The sequence below is a fragment of the Eleutherodactylus coqui genome, chromosome 3 (assembly GCF_035609145.1).
Source record: "Eleutherodactylus coqui strain aEleCoq1 chromosome 3, aEleCoq1.hap1, whole genome shotgun sequence".
Classification (NCBI taxonomy): domain Eukaryota; kingdom Metazoa; phylum Chordata; class Amphibia; order Anura; family Eleutherodactylidae; genus Eleutherodactylus; species Eleutherodactylus coqui.
Genome location: NC_089839.1, coordinates 30,408,442 through 30,423,040, shown reverse-complemented (window position 1 = coordinate 30,423,040; position 14,599 = coordinate 30,408,442).

The following is a 14,599-nucleotide window of genomic DNA, read 5'->3' as shown; positions in this document are numbered from 1 at the left end:
AGAATGGTTAGAAGTAGCTGAGGGTCAGAGTCAGGAGAATGCTTAGAAGTAGCTGAGGGTCAGAGTCAGGAGAATGGTTAGAAGTAGCTGAGGGTCAGAGTCAGGAGAATGGTTAGAAGTAGCTGAGGGTCAGAGTCAGGAGAATGGTTAGAAGTAGCTGAGGGTCAGAGTCAGGAGAATGGTTAGAAGTAGCTGAGGGTCAGAGTCAGGAGAATGGTTAGAAGTAGCTGAGGGTCAGAGTCAGGAGAATGGTTAGAAGTAGCTGAGGGTCAGAGTCAGGAGAATGGTTAGAGGTAGCTGAGGGTCAGAGTCAGGAGAATGGTCGGAAGCAGCTGAGGGTCAGAGTCAGGAGAATGGTCAGAAGTAGTTGAGGGTCAGAGTCAGGAGAATGGTCAGAAGTAGTTGAGGGTCAGAGTCAGGAGAATGGTCAGAAGTAGCTGAGGGTCAGAGTCAGGAGAATGGTCAGAAGTAGTTGAGGGTCAGAGTCAGGAGAATGGTCAGAAGTAGCTGAGGGTCAGAGTCAGGAGAATGGTTAGAAGTAGCTGAGGGTCATAGTCAGGTGAATGGTTAGAAGCAGCTGAGGGTCAGAGTCAGGAGAGTAGTCAGAAGTAGCTGAGGGTCAGAGTCAGAGAATGGTTAGAAGTAGCTGAGTGTCAGAGTCAGGAGAATGGTTAGAAGCAGCTGAGGGTCAGAGTCAGGAGAGTAGTCAGAAGTAGCTGAGGGTCAGAGTCAGGAGAATGGTTAGAAGTAGCTGAGGGTCAGAGTCAGGAGGCTTGTACTGGCACGTGGTTAAACAAAGTTGTGAATCTGCATGAGGAGATCAACACACAGCATCAAAACCAGGAAGAGAGTCAGAGTCTAGGCCAAAAGGAGAACAGTGAGGAACAGAGTCCACAAACAGGCTAGACTAGGGTACACTAGACACAGCTGCAATGATAAGAACAGAAGAGTGGACAGGGATGGAGCCAGGGATCAGACAAGAAGGTCAGATGGAACCGTGGGCTAGAGCATGGTCTGACAGAACCATGGATCAGATCCAGGAGGAGTGGAGTAGATTAGAGCTAGGAGGATCAGAATTGAGCATGGTCATATGGATCTGCAGGTCAGGGCCAGGAGGACTGGAATGAAGCCAAGAGAATCAGAATTGAGCATGGTCAGACAGAGCTGTGGGTCATCACCCGCAGATCAGTGAAGAGCGTCAAAACTAGGGTGTGAGGCGTAGGCACTGTCAGAGTCCAGGCCAGAAATCAAAACCAGAAAAACAGTAAAGAACAGAGTCCAGGAACCAGCCATGAAAGATTACTAGCATAAATCAGGAACACGATGGCTTGAGGCAGCACCACAGAAACCGAGCAGTAAGTCACTGCACTGACACTCAGGTCACAATCTCTAGGATGTCACTTGTTTAAATAGGCTGCCAGGATCAAATTGCATCCGGTTGCCATGGCAATCTAACATCCTTGCCTTTTATGTCATTGGCGTGGCCTGGTTGCCTAGCAACACAGATAACTTGCCAAGAGGACACAGGATGGTGCTAGAACAGGGAGAACTGTGCTAATTGCAACACACCGTTTCCTATATGATGAGAGCAAGATAGACTGATCATTGGTGTCTGACGAGTGCCAATCATTGGGATCAGCGCTCCTTTATCTGGCCTTTCGCATGGGCCAATTAAGACTATATTGGGGAACGAACGATCGTTCATACTGTCATTTGTCCTCCATTCACATTCAGTATTCTTGGCAGCACATCTGCTACTCACACACGGCTGATCGCTGCCAATTACTCAGGGTAGCGATCAGGTAAACAAGAACTCATTCACACTAAAAGGGCCTTAAGTCAGACCTCAGGGAAAGCAATGGAGTCTAAACTAAGGATGTGACATCACTATGTTCATTCTACCTATACTGTGACATCACTATGTGTATCATCCCTCTACTGTGACATCATCACTGTATGCATTATGCTCATACTGTGACCCCATTGTATCTGTTATTCCTGTATTGTAACATCATTGTATTTTTATCCCTGTACTGTGACATCAGTGTGCATTATTTGTGTATTGTGACATCACTGTATTCATTATGCCTGTACAGTGACATCACATGGTTAATTATCCCTGTCATGTGACATCACAGGGTTTATTATATCTGTACTGTGACATCACTGTATTTATTAAACTCTATACTGTGACATCATTGTGTTTATTATCTCTATACTACACCATCATGGTATCTATTTAATCTGTACAGTGACATCAATGTGTTTATTATCTCCATACTGTGACATCACAGGGTTTATTATATCTGTAGCCACTTAGTTGGGGTATGGATGTTAAATCGGGGAAGGCAAAGACAATGCCTGAGAATTTAGGCCAAGACCTTTGCTAGGGACATTTATGTTTGTGCATGTAAAGTGATACTATAACTGTTGAGGCACACATGAGGTCTCCTAAGTCTGGCACTCACTGTTATGGAAGTTTTTGTGACTCACTTCTAGAAATTTTTGGCCCATGTTTTAGCATCTAGAAAAATGTTCTGAGGAGCAGAAAGTATCACTAACATATATAATGCCCCAAACTGCTCCCCCTTCATGTTCCAGGCCCTCTATGACTAGCAGGGTACAGCTCTGTGCTACCCTTCCACCGCTGTGTTCTCTCTCCTCCTTTGCAACTCTCGTAATACATGGAGAATGAACCGTGAGACCAGGGGTGAACCTAGTCTCTCTTCAGCCTGAGGCAAACTATAGGAAGGCACCCCCCTCCATCCAAGAGCGCATCTGCCATGAGGCAAGTTGGGCTATTCACTTAAGGCAGAGCCACCTTCTGGGAAGTGGGTTTTGGTGTAGCTACCAGAGCTTATATAAAGCAGGCGCAGTGGCAGTCTGAACTGTTTGGAAGTAACCAGCCAACATGAGCTGCATCTATGAGCACTAAGCTCAGCATGTGGGTTGCAATGGCTTTCAGGCTTGCCATGTATTACTGTCCAATAGGCTGCTGGTAAAAGTAGAATATACTGAAGTACAGAGGTATTGCAGTATATTGTACAAGTGATCAGAAAATTGTAAGTTCAAGTCTGCTATGAGGACTAAAAATGTAAAAAGAAGTTAAAAATTAGAGATGAGCGAGCATACTCGATAAGGCAAACTACTCGAGCGAGTAGTGCCTTATTCGAGTACCTGCCCGCTCGTCTCTAAAGATTCGGGTGCTGGCAGGGGGCGGGGAGTGGCAGAGAAGAGCGGGCAGGAATGTAGGGGAGATCTCTCTCTCCCTCGCTCGCCCCTGCTTACCGCCGCAACTCACCTGTCACCCGCGCCAGCAGCCGAATCTTTTGAGACGAGCGGGCAGGTACTCGAATAAGGCACTACTCGCTTGAGCAGTTTGCCTTATAGAGTATGCTCGCTCATCTCTATTAAAAATGCAAAAAATACTTTCCAGAATAAGCATAAAAAAAACACAGCAAAAAACCAAAACATAATTGGTATTGTCACATCTGCAAAAGTCTGAGCTGTGAAATAAATTGAATTATCTGTACTGCATAATAAATGTACTTAAAAATGCACAATGACAGAATTGCATTGCTTTGAGCACCCCTTTAGCCTAAAAAAGAAATAGGACTAAAAAGCGATCAAAAAGTAGTATGTAACAAAAAATGAGCCCCCCACACAGCCATGAGAAAATAGAAAAGTTAAAGGTCTTGGACAAAAAGCAATTTTTTAAGTAAAGTTTTTTTTACATTTTTAGAAGTACTAAAACAAAAAAAACTACATAAAATTAGTATCACTGTAACTGTTCTGAGCCACAGAATAAAGTGAAGATGTCCTTTGTGAAGAAGTTATGGTTCTTGTAAGGCAGAAATTAAAAAAAAAAAAACTGCAAAAAAGAAAAACAACAAAATGTCAGGTCCTTAAAGGAGATGTCCCGAGGCAGCAAGTGGGTCTATACACTTCTGCATGGCCATAATAATGCACTTTGTAATGTACATTGTGCATTAATTATGAGCCATACAGAAGTTATAAAAAGTTTTATACTTACCTGCTCCGTTGCTGGCGTCCTCGTCTCCATGGTGCCGACTAATTTTCGCCCTCCGATGGCCAAATTAGCCGCGCTTGCGCAGTCCGGGTCTTCTCCTCTTCTCTATGGGGCTCCGTGTAGCTCCGCCCCGTCACGTGCCGATTCCAGCCAATCAGGAGGCTGGAATCGGCAATGGACCGCACAGAAGCCCTGCGGTCCATGAAGACAGAGGATCCCGGCGGCCATCTTCAGCAGGTGAGTATGAAGACGCCGGACCGCCGGGATTCAGGTAAGCGCTGTGCGGGTGGTTTTTTTAACCCCTGCATCGGGGTTGTCTCGCGCCGAACGGGGGGGGGGTTTAAAAAAAAAAAAACCCGTTTCGGCGCGGGACATCTCCTTTAAGGGGTCTTCCAAGCAGCACTGGCTGTCACTGCTGGGCTACACAGGAGTTGGAGCAGAAGACGCTGTTCTACCCACTATCTAGTGGCCAGCGCTCATATTTGCAGACACAGCTCCCACTGAAATCAATAGGACCCCAGCTTGCAATTATAAGTGCCGGCCACTACACAGGGGTCGGAGCTGCAGCTTCTGCTCCGACCCCGATGTAGTCCAGTTCTGACAGACGGTGCAACCTGGAAAACCCCTTTACGGAAGCATGTTTCATTGTTATTCTTATTTCAAGGCAGCAAAGTAGCTGCTGAGAAGATTCTTCAGCCAGTAAGCTCTTATGCTGGGTTTACACGAGACGACTATCAGCTAAACGACTGCAGAAGCACTGCCACCACCGCTAAGGTTAGCGCTCGTGTAGAGACAGGCAAATCACTGCTGACTATCGTTGGCTTCTTGCTCAGAGCTTCATATTCTATATGAAGCGTTGAGCGTTTACACCGCTGCTTGAAGCCAAAGGCCCAACTTGCCTCATATTAGGAACGTCCCCGACTGAGACGGTCAGACCTCTCTTCATCCTGGTTTGCCCCTCTCTACTATACATCGGGGCACTTATGAGCATTGCCATATCACCGTGCTCCGGTGGCAGAGTCCACGTATCTTCTGGGTAGCTGCCAGTCCATTTTGCCTCTTAACGCTGGCTCACCTTTGCGCCCCGATTAATACATTGACCCATTTCCTTGTAACACTTCAAATCTTTGTCTCTTTATACAAGCCTGAATGGTGTCTACAAGCCAAGCGCTTCTGTCATCTGCATAATAAATGTCTCCATAAAACAGATCGAGTCATAAGAAATCAATCTGCAACCTCACATAAAATATCCTCTTGTCTAACTTTACAGTCCACATAATGGTTGAGTATGCCAGAGAGATTAAAGTGGGTGGAAGGGCGGCGTTCATTGGCGACAGATTTGATGCATGAGGTCTTTGTTATATATTCTTGGGTCACCCTGAGATGTAGAGGATAACTGGCATGAGCCACAGCTCGAACTGGGAGGCCTGTGTCCTAACCAGATGGAAGTGAACTGAATTACCCAGAATTAACTGGCAAGGCTGGAAACTTGCTTTAATATGCTAATAAGGCTGGCAGAGCTCTACAAGTACCACTGGTAAATAATATATACTGTAATACTGTCCCCTATGTACAAGAACACAACTACTATAATACTGCCCCCTCAGTACAAGAATATAACTACTATAATACTGCCCCCTCAGTACAAGAATATAACTACTATAATACTACCCCCTATGTACAAGAATATAACTACTACAATACTGCCTCCTATGTACAGGAATATAACTACTATAATGCTGCCCCCTATGTACAAGAATATAACTACTATAATACTGCCCTCTATGTACAAGAATATAACTACTATAATACTGCTCCCTATGTACAAGAATATACCTGCTATAATACTGTCCCCTATGTACAAGAATATAACTACTATAATACTGCCTCCTATGTACAAGAACACAACTACTATAATACTGCCCCCTTTGTACAAGAACACAACTACTATAATACTGCCCCCTCGGTACAAGAATATAACTACTATAATACTACCCCTTATGTACAAGAATATAACTACTATAATACTGCCTCCTATGTACAGGAATATAACTACTATAATGCTGCCCCCTATGTACAAGAATATAACTACTATAATACTGCCCTCTATGTACAAGAATATAACTACTATAATACTGCTCCCTATGTACAAGAATATACCTGCTATAATACTGTCCCCTATGTACAAGAATATAACTACTATAATACTGCCTCCTATGTACAAGAATACAACTACTATAATACTGCCCCCTATGTACAGGAATATAACTACTATAATACTGCCCTCTATATACAAGAATATAACTACTATAATACTGCTCCCTATGTACAAGAATATAACTACTATAATACTGCCTCCTATGTACAAGAATATAACTACTATAATACTGCCCCTATGTACAAGAATATAACTACTATAATACTGCCCCCTATGTACAAGAATATAACTACTATAATACTGCTCCTATGTACTAGAATATAACTACTATAATACTGCTCCCTATGTACTAGAATATAACTACTATAATACTGCCTCCTATGTACAAGAATATAACTACTATAATACTGTCTCCTGTGTACAAGAATATAACTACTATAATACTGCCCCCTATGTACAAGAATATAACTACTATAATACTGCCCCTATGTACAAGAATACAACTACTATAATACTGCCCCCTATGTACAAGAATATAACTACTATAATACTGCCCCCTATGTACAAGGATATAACTACTATAATACTGCCCACTATGTACAAGAATATAACTACTATAATACTGCCCACTATGTACAAGAATATAACTACTATAATACTGCCCACTATGTACAAGAATGTAAATCCTATAATACTCCATCCTGTGTATAAGAATATTCCTACTAGAATATTCCCCCCATTGTGCCCCAAAGAGTAATCATTTCTCCATAAAACAATACCACCCCAATTCCAAAACAGTTGGGACGCTACGAAAAATGTAAAGAAAAAAAGAATGAAATATTGCTTCACTCTGCAACAACATTGGGGGCGAGATAGGCGGAGCTGGATGGAGTCTTTTTTTTCGGCCTTATATGCTATGTTACGATGATTTGGAAATCTGATATAACCATGTTTTATTCACTATAGAACAGGGGTGTCAAACTCATTTTCATGGAGGGCCACATCAGGCTTATTGTGACCTTCAAAGGGCCGATTGTAAGACGGTATAGTAAGGGCCTGTTAACACAAGCGTATTTACGTGCATAATATGCAGTGAATAGAAGCCATTGATGTCAATGAGTTCATTCACATGACGTATTTCCTGCGTACTACGCATCCCGATAGGCCATTGAAGTGAATGGGCCGCACAAATACGCGGTGAATGCGCAGGAAACCTGTGTAGTCACTGCACATTTGCGCACCATCTCAGTGGGCTCATCTGTGTTCTTTTTTGCGTGTCCAAATATGCAGGCATAAGTAATTTTCGATTGTGTATTTGTGGGACCAAAATACGAATACGCCTGTGTGAACGAGCCCTAATAGTGACCCCTATAGTGGTCGCAGTAGTAATAGTGACTCTGATAGTGGCCCCAGTAAAAATAGTGAACCTTATAGTGGCCCCAGTAATAATATTGACCCCCACGGTGGGCCAGTTAGTCATAGCGACCCCCACAGTGGTCCAACTAGTAATAGCGACCCCCACAGTGGCCAAATTAGTAATAGCGACCCCCACAGTGGCCCCAGTAGTAATAGTGACCCCCACAGTGGCTCCCGTAGTAATAGCAACCCCCACAGTGGCCGCAGTAGTAATAGCAACCCCCACAGTGGCCCCAGTAGTAACAGGGTACCCCACAGTGGCCCCAGTAGTAACAAGGTACTCCACAGTGGCCCCAGTAGTAATAGTGACCCCCACTGTAATAATATTAACCCCCTAAGTAGTAATAACCCCACAGTAATATTATCCCCCTCAGTAACATTAAGCCCACTCAGTAATAATACTATCCCTGTCAGTAATATTAACCCCCCTCAGTAATAATAGTTCCCCCCAACCCATATACTTACCTCCTCCTTGCTGTCAGCACCGCTCCCCCTCTGCTCGCGCTGAGCCCAGATGCGCTCTGACATCAGTGTGTGCGCCCGGCACGTTTCCTTCCCGAGTCCTCTCCTGCGGAACTGAGGAGCAGGGGACTCAGGGGAGTAGGATCCCGGCTGCACACTGGCGTCAGAGTGTGTGCTGGGATCAGCGCTAACAGTGTGATTACCAGCGGGGAGCTGCGGCACCCCAGCTGGTAATTGCTACAGTGGTGAGCGGCTGTCGGCACGCTGCGAGCCACATAAAATGTGGCAGCGAACCGGATTTGGCCCGTGGGTCTTGTGTTTGACACATGTGCTATAGAACATATCAGAAGGTGAAAGGGAGACATTTTCCCATTCAATTTTTTAAATGTTACTTATTTATAATATGATGGCAGCAGCACATCTCGCAAAAATTGAGACACGGATAATAAAAGGCTGAGAAAGTAAGTGGTACTGATGAAAAACAGCTGGGTCAGTTTAACACAAACTTTAGGTGCAATTTTTCACAGATTGGTGCACCTCTGACCATCTTTGCTTCTGAGAGACTCTGCCTCTCTAACATGCTCTTTTTATACAGTCATGTGATTTAGTAGAAAAATGACCCTCCAGCTATGTTTAATTAGTGTCATTTACTTTTCCATCCTTTTGTTAGCCCAGTCAAACTTTTTTGAGATGTGTTGCGACCATCAATTTCTAAATTATTAATGCCCCCTCCAATGGTCCCCCAGCAGTAATAATGCCCCCCTCCCCCCAGTGGTTCCCCCAGCAGTCATAATACCCCCCCAGCAGTCACAATGCCACCCCAGTGGTCCCCCAGCAATAATAATGCCCTCCTCCCCCCAAGCGGTTCTCCCAGTAGTAATAATGCCCCCCAGCGGTTCTCCCAGCAGTCATAATGCCTCCCCTCCCCCCCCCCCAGCGATTCTCCCAGCAGTCATAATGCTTCCCCTTCCCCCCCAGCGATTCTCCCAGCAGTCATAATGCCTCCCCTTCCCCCCAGTGGTTCTCCCAGCAGTCATAATGCCCCCCCCTCCCTTTTCACCAGCAATTCTCCCAGCAGTCATAATGCCTCCCCTTCCCCCCCAGCGATTCTCCCAGCAGTCATAATGCTCGCCCCCAGCCCCACATATTTACTCCTCCTCGTGGGAGCGCCGTTCCTCTTCTGCCTGATCCCAAGTGCACACTTATGGCAGTGTGCTGCTGTTGGATGCCTCCTCCCCCTGCTCTTGCGGAACCAAGTAGGAGACGTCGGGGGACGGGAAGGAGGATCGTGGCTGCACACTGACGTCACAGTGTGCGCCGGGATCAGCGCAGATAGCAGCGCTGAGTGAATGTGGGCAGGGGAGCCGCGGCCCCTGCAGGCATTCACTAATGTGGTGAGCGGCCGATGGTGACGCGTGCCAGCAGGGAGGGTGCTGCGTGCCATAGGTTCGCCACCACTGTCCTAGTGGTTCCTCCATATAGTAATAGTGCCCCCATTAAGCTGCCATAAAATAGTAGTGCCCTTTTTGTGCAAATTATACAAAAACCCTCAGCTAACCCCAATTCCCACAACAAGCCTATCGTCTTCCTCTGCATGCAGCCCAGTGTGATACACTAATGGCATTGCGTTGCATGAGCCGGCCTTGAAGGCTGAGAGCTGCAGAGCCCTGGCCAATGCGCCAGGGAAAGGACACGATAGCTCTGTGCATCCCCTTAATTCTCAACGGGATCTGTGCCCCGAGGACGCAGTTGTAAAACTGTGCCCGCTAGAGAACCCCAGTAAGCCCCCATCCCCTCTGCGAGCCAATCTGCACCCCTATGACTATGATTATTGCACATCTGTAATACAGTATAAGGCAATGCTTGGTGTAGAAGTGACGGATTACATGGAATGTTCTAGAAGCTCCATGGCTCGGCCTGCTGCTAATCGCTCCCAGGGCAGTTAATTTAAGGGTCATGTATTATACAAAACAGACTAAAGAATAAATCTGGATGCTGCAGGAGCCGAGAATATCCAACATCCAAACACCCACATCACACCGGATCCAGCAAGTTCTGGCCGAGGAACAAGATGGAGTTTGTTGCTCCAAGCCTAATAAAGAGACGCATGAAGTCACTTCATCCACATCGAGATCTTAGAAATCCCATTCAATCGTTTTATACTCTAGTCACACCCAGAGCTGCGTTCACAGTTCTCCTGTTGGCTCTCGGTAGGGCTGGCAGGAGCTCCACTTGTTATCAGGGTAAAGATACTCTATAATTGTCAAGCCAAGGATACAGGGACCGGGGGATGGGAGGGGGATGGGTGGGGGGCCACATATGTAACTCCCTGGTCCACATACACCTGGAGCTGACCTTTCTTTGAAAGCGGCTTTCAAAGGGATTTGAACTTTGAAAATCAGCTTTTGATGTGAATGGAGAACTGAAGCACTGAAAACTCATCATGAAACTGGGTTCATTGATATGAAAAACGGAGAAAATGCAAATAAAGCAACAATTACACAAAAACGTTATAGATTTTTTGAGATAATATTCCATTAGGTGGCGCTGTTGTGATGCAATCAGCAGGGAAACTATGTCAGTATAACAAAAACATTGCACTGTGGATCTTAGCCGAGAATCTGTAATCCGGTACAACCCCTCGGGGCATTTCCAAATGATTCCTGCTCTCACCCACTACTCGCACTGCCATCATTCACATGGATGGGCCGTCGTCCGGAGTGCCTATAATTTAAGGCTGCTTTCACATGGGCGACAAGACCGTTTCTGAAAATCCCAGCAAAAGAGCGCTACATAGTCATGCGACTTTGTAGTGACACAAAATCGCAATATCGCCACTAGAAAATGTATCAATATCGCAAAGCACACAGATACGATATCGCTGGCGACCGTCTGAAAGAGACTTAAAGGACCACCCCCGCAAAAACACATTTTTCCATGCCAGAACCCCTCATCTGATTGTGCTCTGGAGTTTTCCTCTGTGTATTGCAGTTATGCCATGCAGCCTCCTGTCTGATGCTTATCAGGCAGACACCATCTTATGAGAGATTTTTTACCTTCACATCAATCCCACGATGCATTAGCACAGCATAAGGTAGAGGGTGTACCATTCTACCAGCTGGAGGGACAGTTTAATTACCATTGTATTCTATATTCACCTAAACAAGCTAAAAACCCTAAGTATACAGCCAGAAGGATGAGCTGTGATCTCCTCTATTATAACTGTGTGACTTGAGCTGTGTGATCACCAGCAGGAACGGTGCTTGTATTCCCCCCTAGACAGCTTCTGTGGTAGGATTAATGCAACAGCATAAGACAGACTGAGAAATTGACTAGTTTCAGACAGCAGAACCCCAAGCAGATCTGATCTGGTCAGAACTGAGATCACATGACCATCTGAGGAGAAGGCGGCTGGGAGTTTCAGACAGAAAGAGGTAACTAACCAAGGTAAAACTAGCTGACATATATAGGGGGGATAGCTACAGAATGAATGGGGGGGGGGGGGGGGGCTCATTCCCCAGATGCCGGCGTTTCCCCACTCACCGATTGGGCCAGGAAATGAAGCTCTTCACGTTAGGAGCTAAATGTAAAAACATACCGAAGAGTATTAACAATCCATCAGTCTTAGAACGACGACAACACAGATTTCCATCCTCGGAAAATAAAAACTTCGGAGATGAACTGGGGATTAAATGGAGCTCTGGTGTATTATAGCCAGTACATAGGAGCCGTAGATTATAACAGCTAATTATAACATCCTCCAACATTCTGAAATCAACCATAGGCACAGGAGTGAGGAGGATCGAGCCCTGGGTTTGTACCTCCTGGAAAATGTAACAAGTTTAAACATTTGTCCAAATCCACTGAAGGATCATTGCACTAGCATCATCACCTCAACGGGATGGTCCACCTTTTCAGACGTCAAGGTCCACAAGGTCCTCCATACTCAACTCGATCCATGCTCTACGCAGCAGCTCCGTCAGTTGGTGCACGTTACAGATAAGTGGGAGCAGATTGATCAGCCCTTTCTAGTGTATCCCAAACAAGTTCAATGGGGTTACAGTCGAGTAAGTTTGGGGGCCGAGACGGTGTGGAGAATTCATGGTCATGTTCCTCCAACCACTTCCTAATGATCTAGGCTTGAGGACACGGAGCGTTGTGCTGTTGAAAGATGGCGCTGTGGTCGGGGATGGACTTCCTGAAGATATTGGTGCACATGGTCAGCTATAGGGTCCCTGTAGTGTTCACCATTCAAGGGTTATGCTATCGTGACCAACAGGTCTCAGACCATGGAATCGTCATAACGGGCCTGTTGAACCTCAACGGTTCACCCATGGGAAAAAGCTTTCTGCTGTTTGTGTCAGATGCATACCCAGCCATATGATTCAGCAGAAAATGGGACTCGTCACTCCAGATGACCTTCTGTCATGTATCCAAGGTCAACGGTTGTCTTTCCTGGTCTATACAAGGCATTGTTGGTGATACCATCAGGGCATTAGGGGCACCCTTGCCGGTCTTTGGCTACTGAGCCCCATTGATGCAAGGTACACCATATGGTCATTGTGGAAACTTGTCTAACTTCCCCACTGTTGGGCACATTGGTCCACTGTGGCACGTCGTTGCTGAGAAACCTCCAGGATCAAGCACACATGGCCTGCCGCTGTATGATCTTCTGTCAGATGTCTGTCCATGGATCACTGAGTCTTGACAGACTCTTAATACTGTGGTTCTGGAACAGCCAACAAGTGCAACGGTTTCAAGAAATACTGGGACTACACCTCTGGGCATCAGCAATCTGCCCGCAGTCAGAGTCACCATTGTTACCCATTAGTGCCAAGCGTTGCCTTCTACTTTGCGGAGGAGAGGTCAGCGTGGTATCCGAGAGCAGATCACGATATGGCGAGCACATTGTACAGTGATACTGACCACAAGATGGCATTAGGCATAGATGGCATGTGACGAGATCGTTGAGTGTAATTATGCTACACAGATGTCAAATGCAGTAACAACCCGAGGCAGTGCCCACATAATAGTGCCATGCAATCCTCAAAGACTACCGCAACTTCCTGAAAGTGCCAAGCAGTCCCCAAATAAACCTGTAAGATCCAGAGAGACCGTGCCCAGGTAATAATGCCACATTGTCCCCAAATACTAATTTGAGTTTCAGAAACCAGAATGCCAGTGTTGTTTCCTGCTGGAATTCCCCTTTAAGACGAGGAATACATGACAGACGCCGCAGCGGAGGGCGTTCCTGTACACAATGGCGGCCGGCTGCAGCCAGACCTCACCCAGAGCTGACATTTGATGTGAAAATATGTATTGCGTACAGTAAATAAGGCCGACTATTAACCGCCTGAGCGCGCAGATGGTGAGATGATGGTCGGAGCAAATGAGCTGCCCCTACACACACATACAAGGACAGGCAGCATTGACAGATTCTGACCCCTCGTTGCAGGTCCAGGAAGATCTACCATATAACACACCTAAGGGTCCTCAACCAGGGAAGCATCTGTTCTCTCAAAGTCAGAGCTCTAAGGAGCTGCAGCGCCCTCTCCTGGTGATAGTAGTACTACATATTCTCCGACTGAGTGGGATAACCAGCTATCAAGGGAAGAGCGCGCTGGATATTCCTTTCCCCAGCAAGGACGCAGCACACCTAACAGCACCAGCTGCCCCTCTCCATACACCTTTCACTCAACTAGTATTGTCGTTTTTAAATCTTCTGCTGTGCTTGTGTGTCAGTCCTCACTGTCAATTTGACATTTTATTCACTAGTCGGAAAGTTCTGCATGAAGAGTGCCATTTGTGTACACAGAAGAGCATTAGAAACGGCCTCTATGCACGTAGAACAGATCCATGACTGCCATGTGGCTCTAAGAAGGTGTACACAGTGACACCACCAGCAGAATAGTGAGCGCAGCTCTGAAGTATAATACAAGATGTAACTCAGGGTCAGTACAGGATAAGTAATGTATGTACACAATGACTCCACCAGCAGAATAGTGAGTGCAGCTCTGGAGTATAATACAGGATGTAACTCAGGATCAGTACAGGATAAGTAATGTATGTACACAGTGACCCTCCAGCAGAATAGCGAGTGCAGCTCTGGAGAATAATATAGGATGTAACTCAGGATCAGTACAGGATAAGTAATGTATGTACACAGTGACACCTCCAGCAGAATAGTGAGTGCAGCTCTGGAGTATAATACAGGATGTAACTCAGGATAAGTAATGTATGTACACAGTGACTCCACCAGCAGAATAGTGAGTGCAGCTCTGGGGTATAATACAGGATGTAACTCAGGATCAGTAGTGTATGTACACAGTGACTCCACCAGCAGAATAGTGAGTGCAGCTCTGGAGTATAATACAGCATGTAACTCAGGATAAGTAATGTATGTACACAGTGACTCCACCAGCAGAATAGTGAGTGCAGCTCTGGGGTATAATACAGGATGTAACTCAGGATCAGTACAGGATAAGTAGTGTATGCACACAGTGACTCCACCAGCAGAATAGTGAATGCAGCTC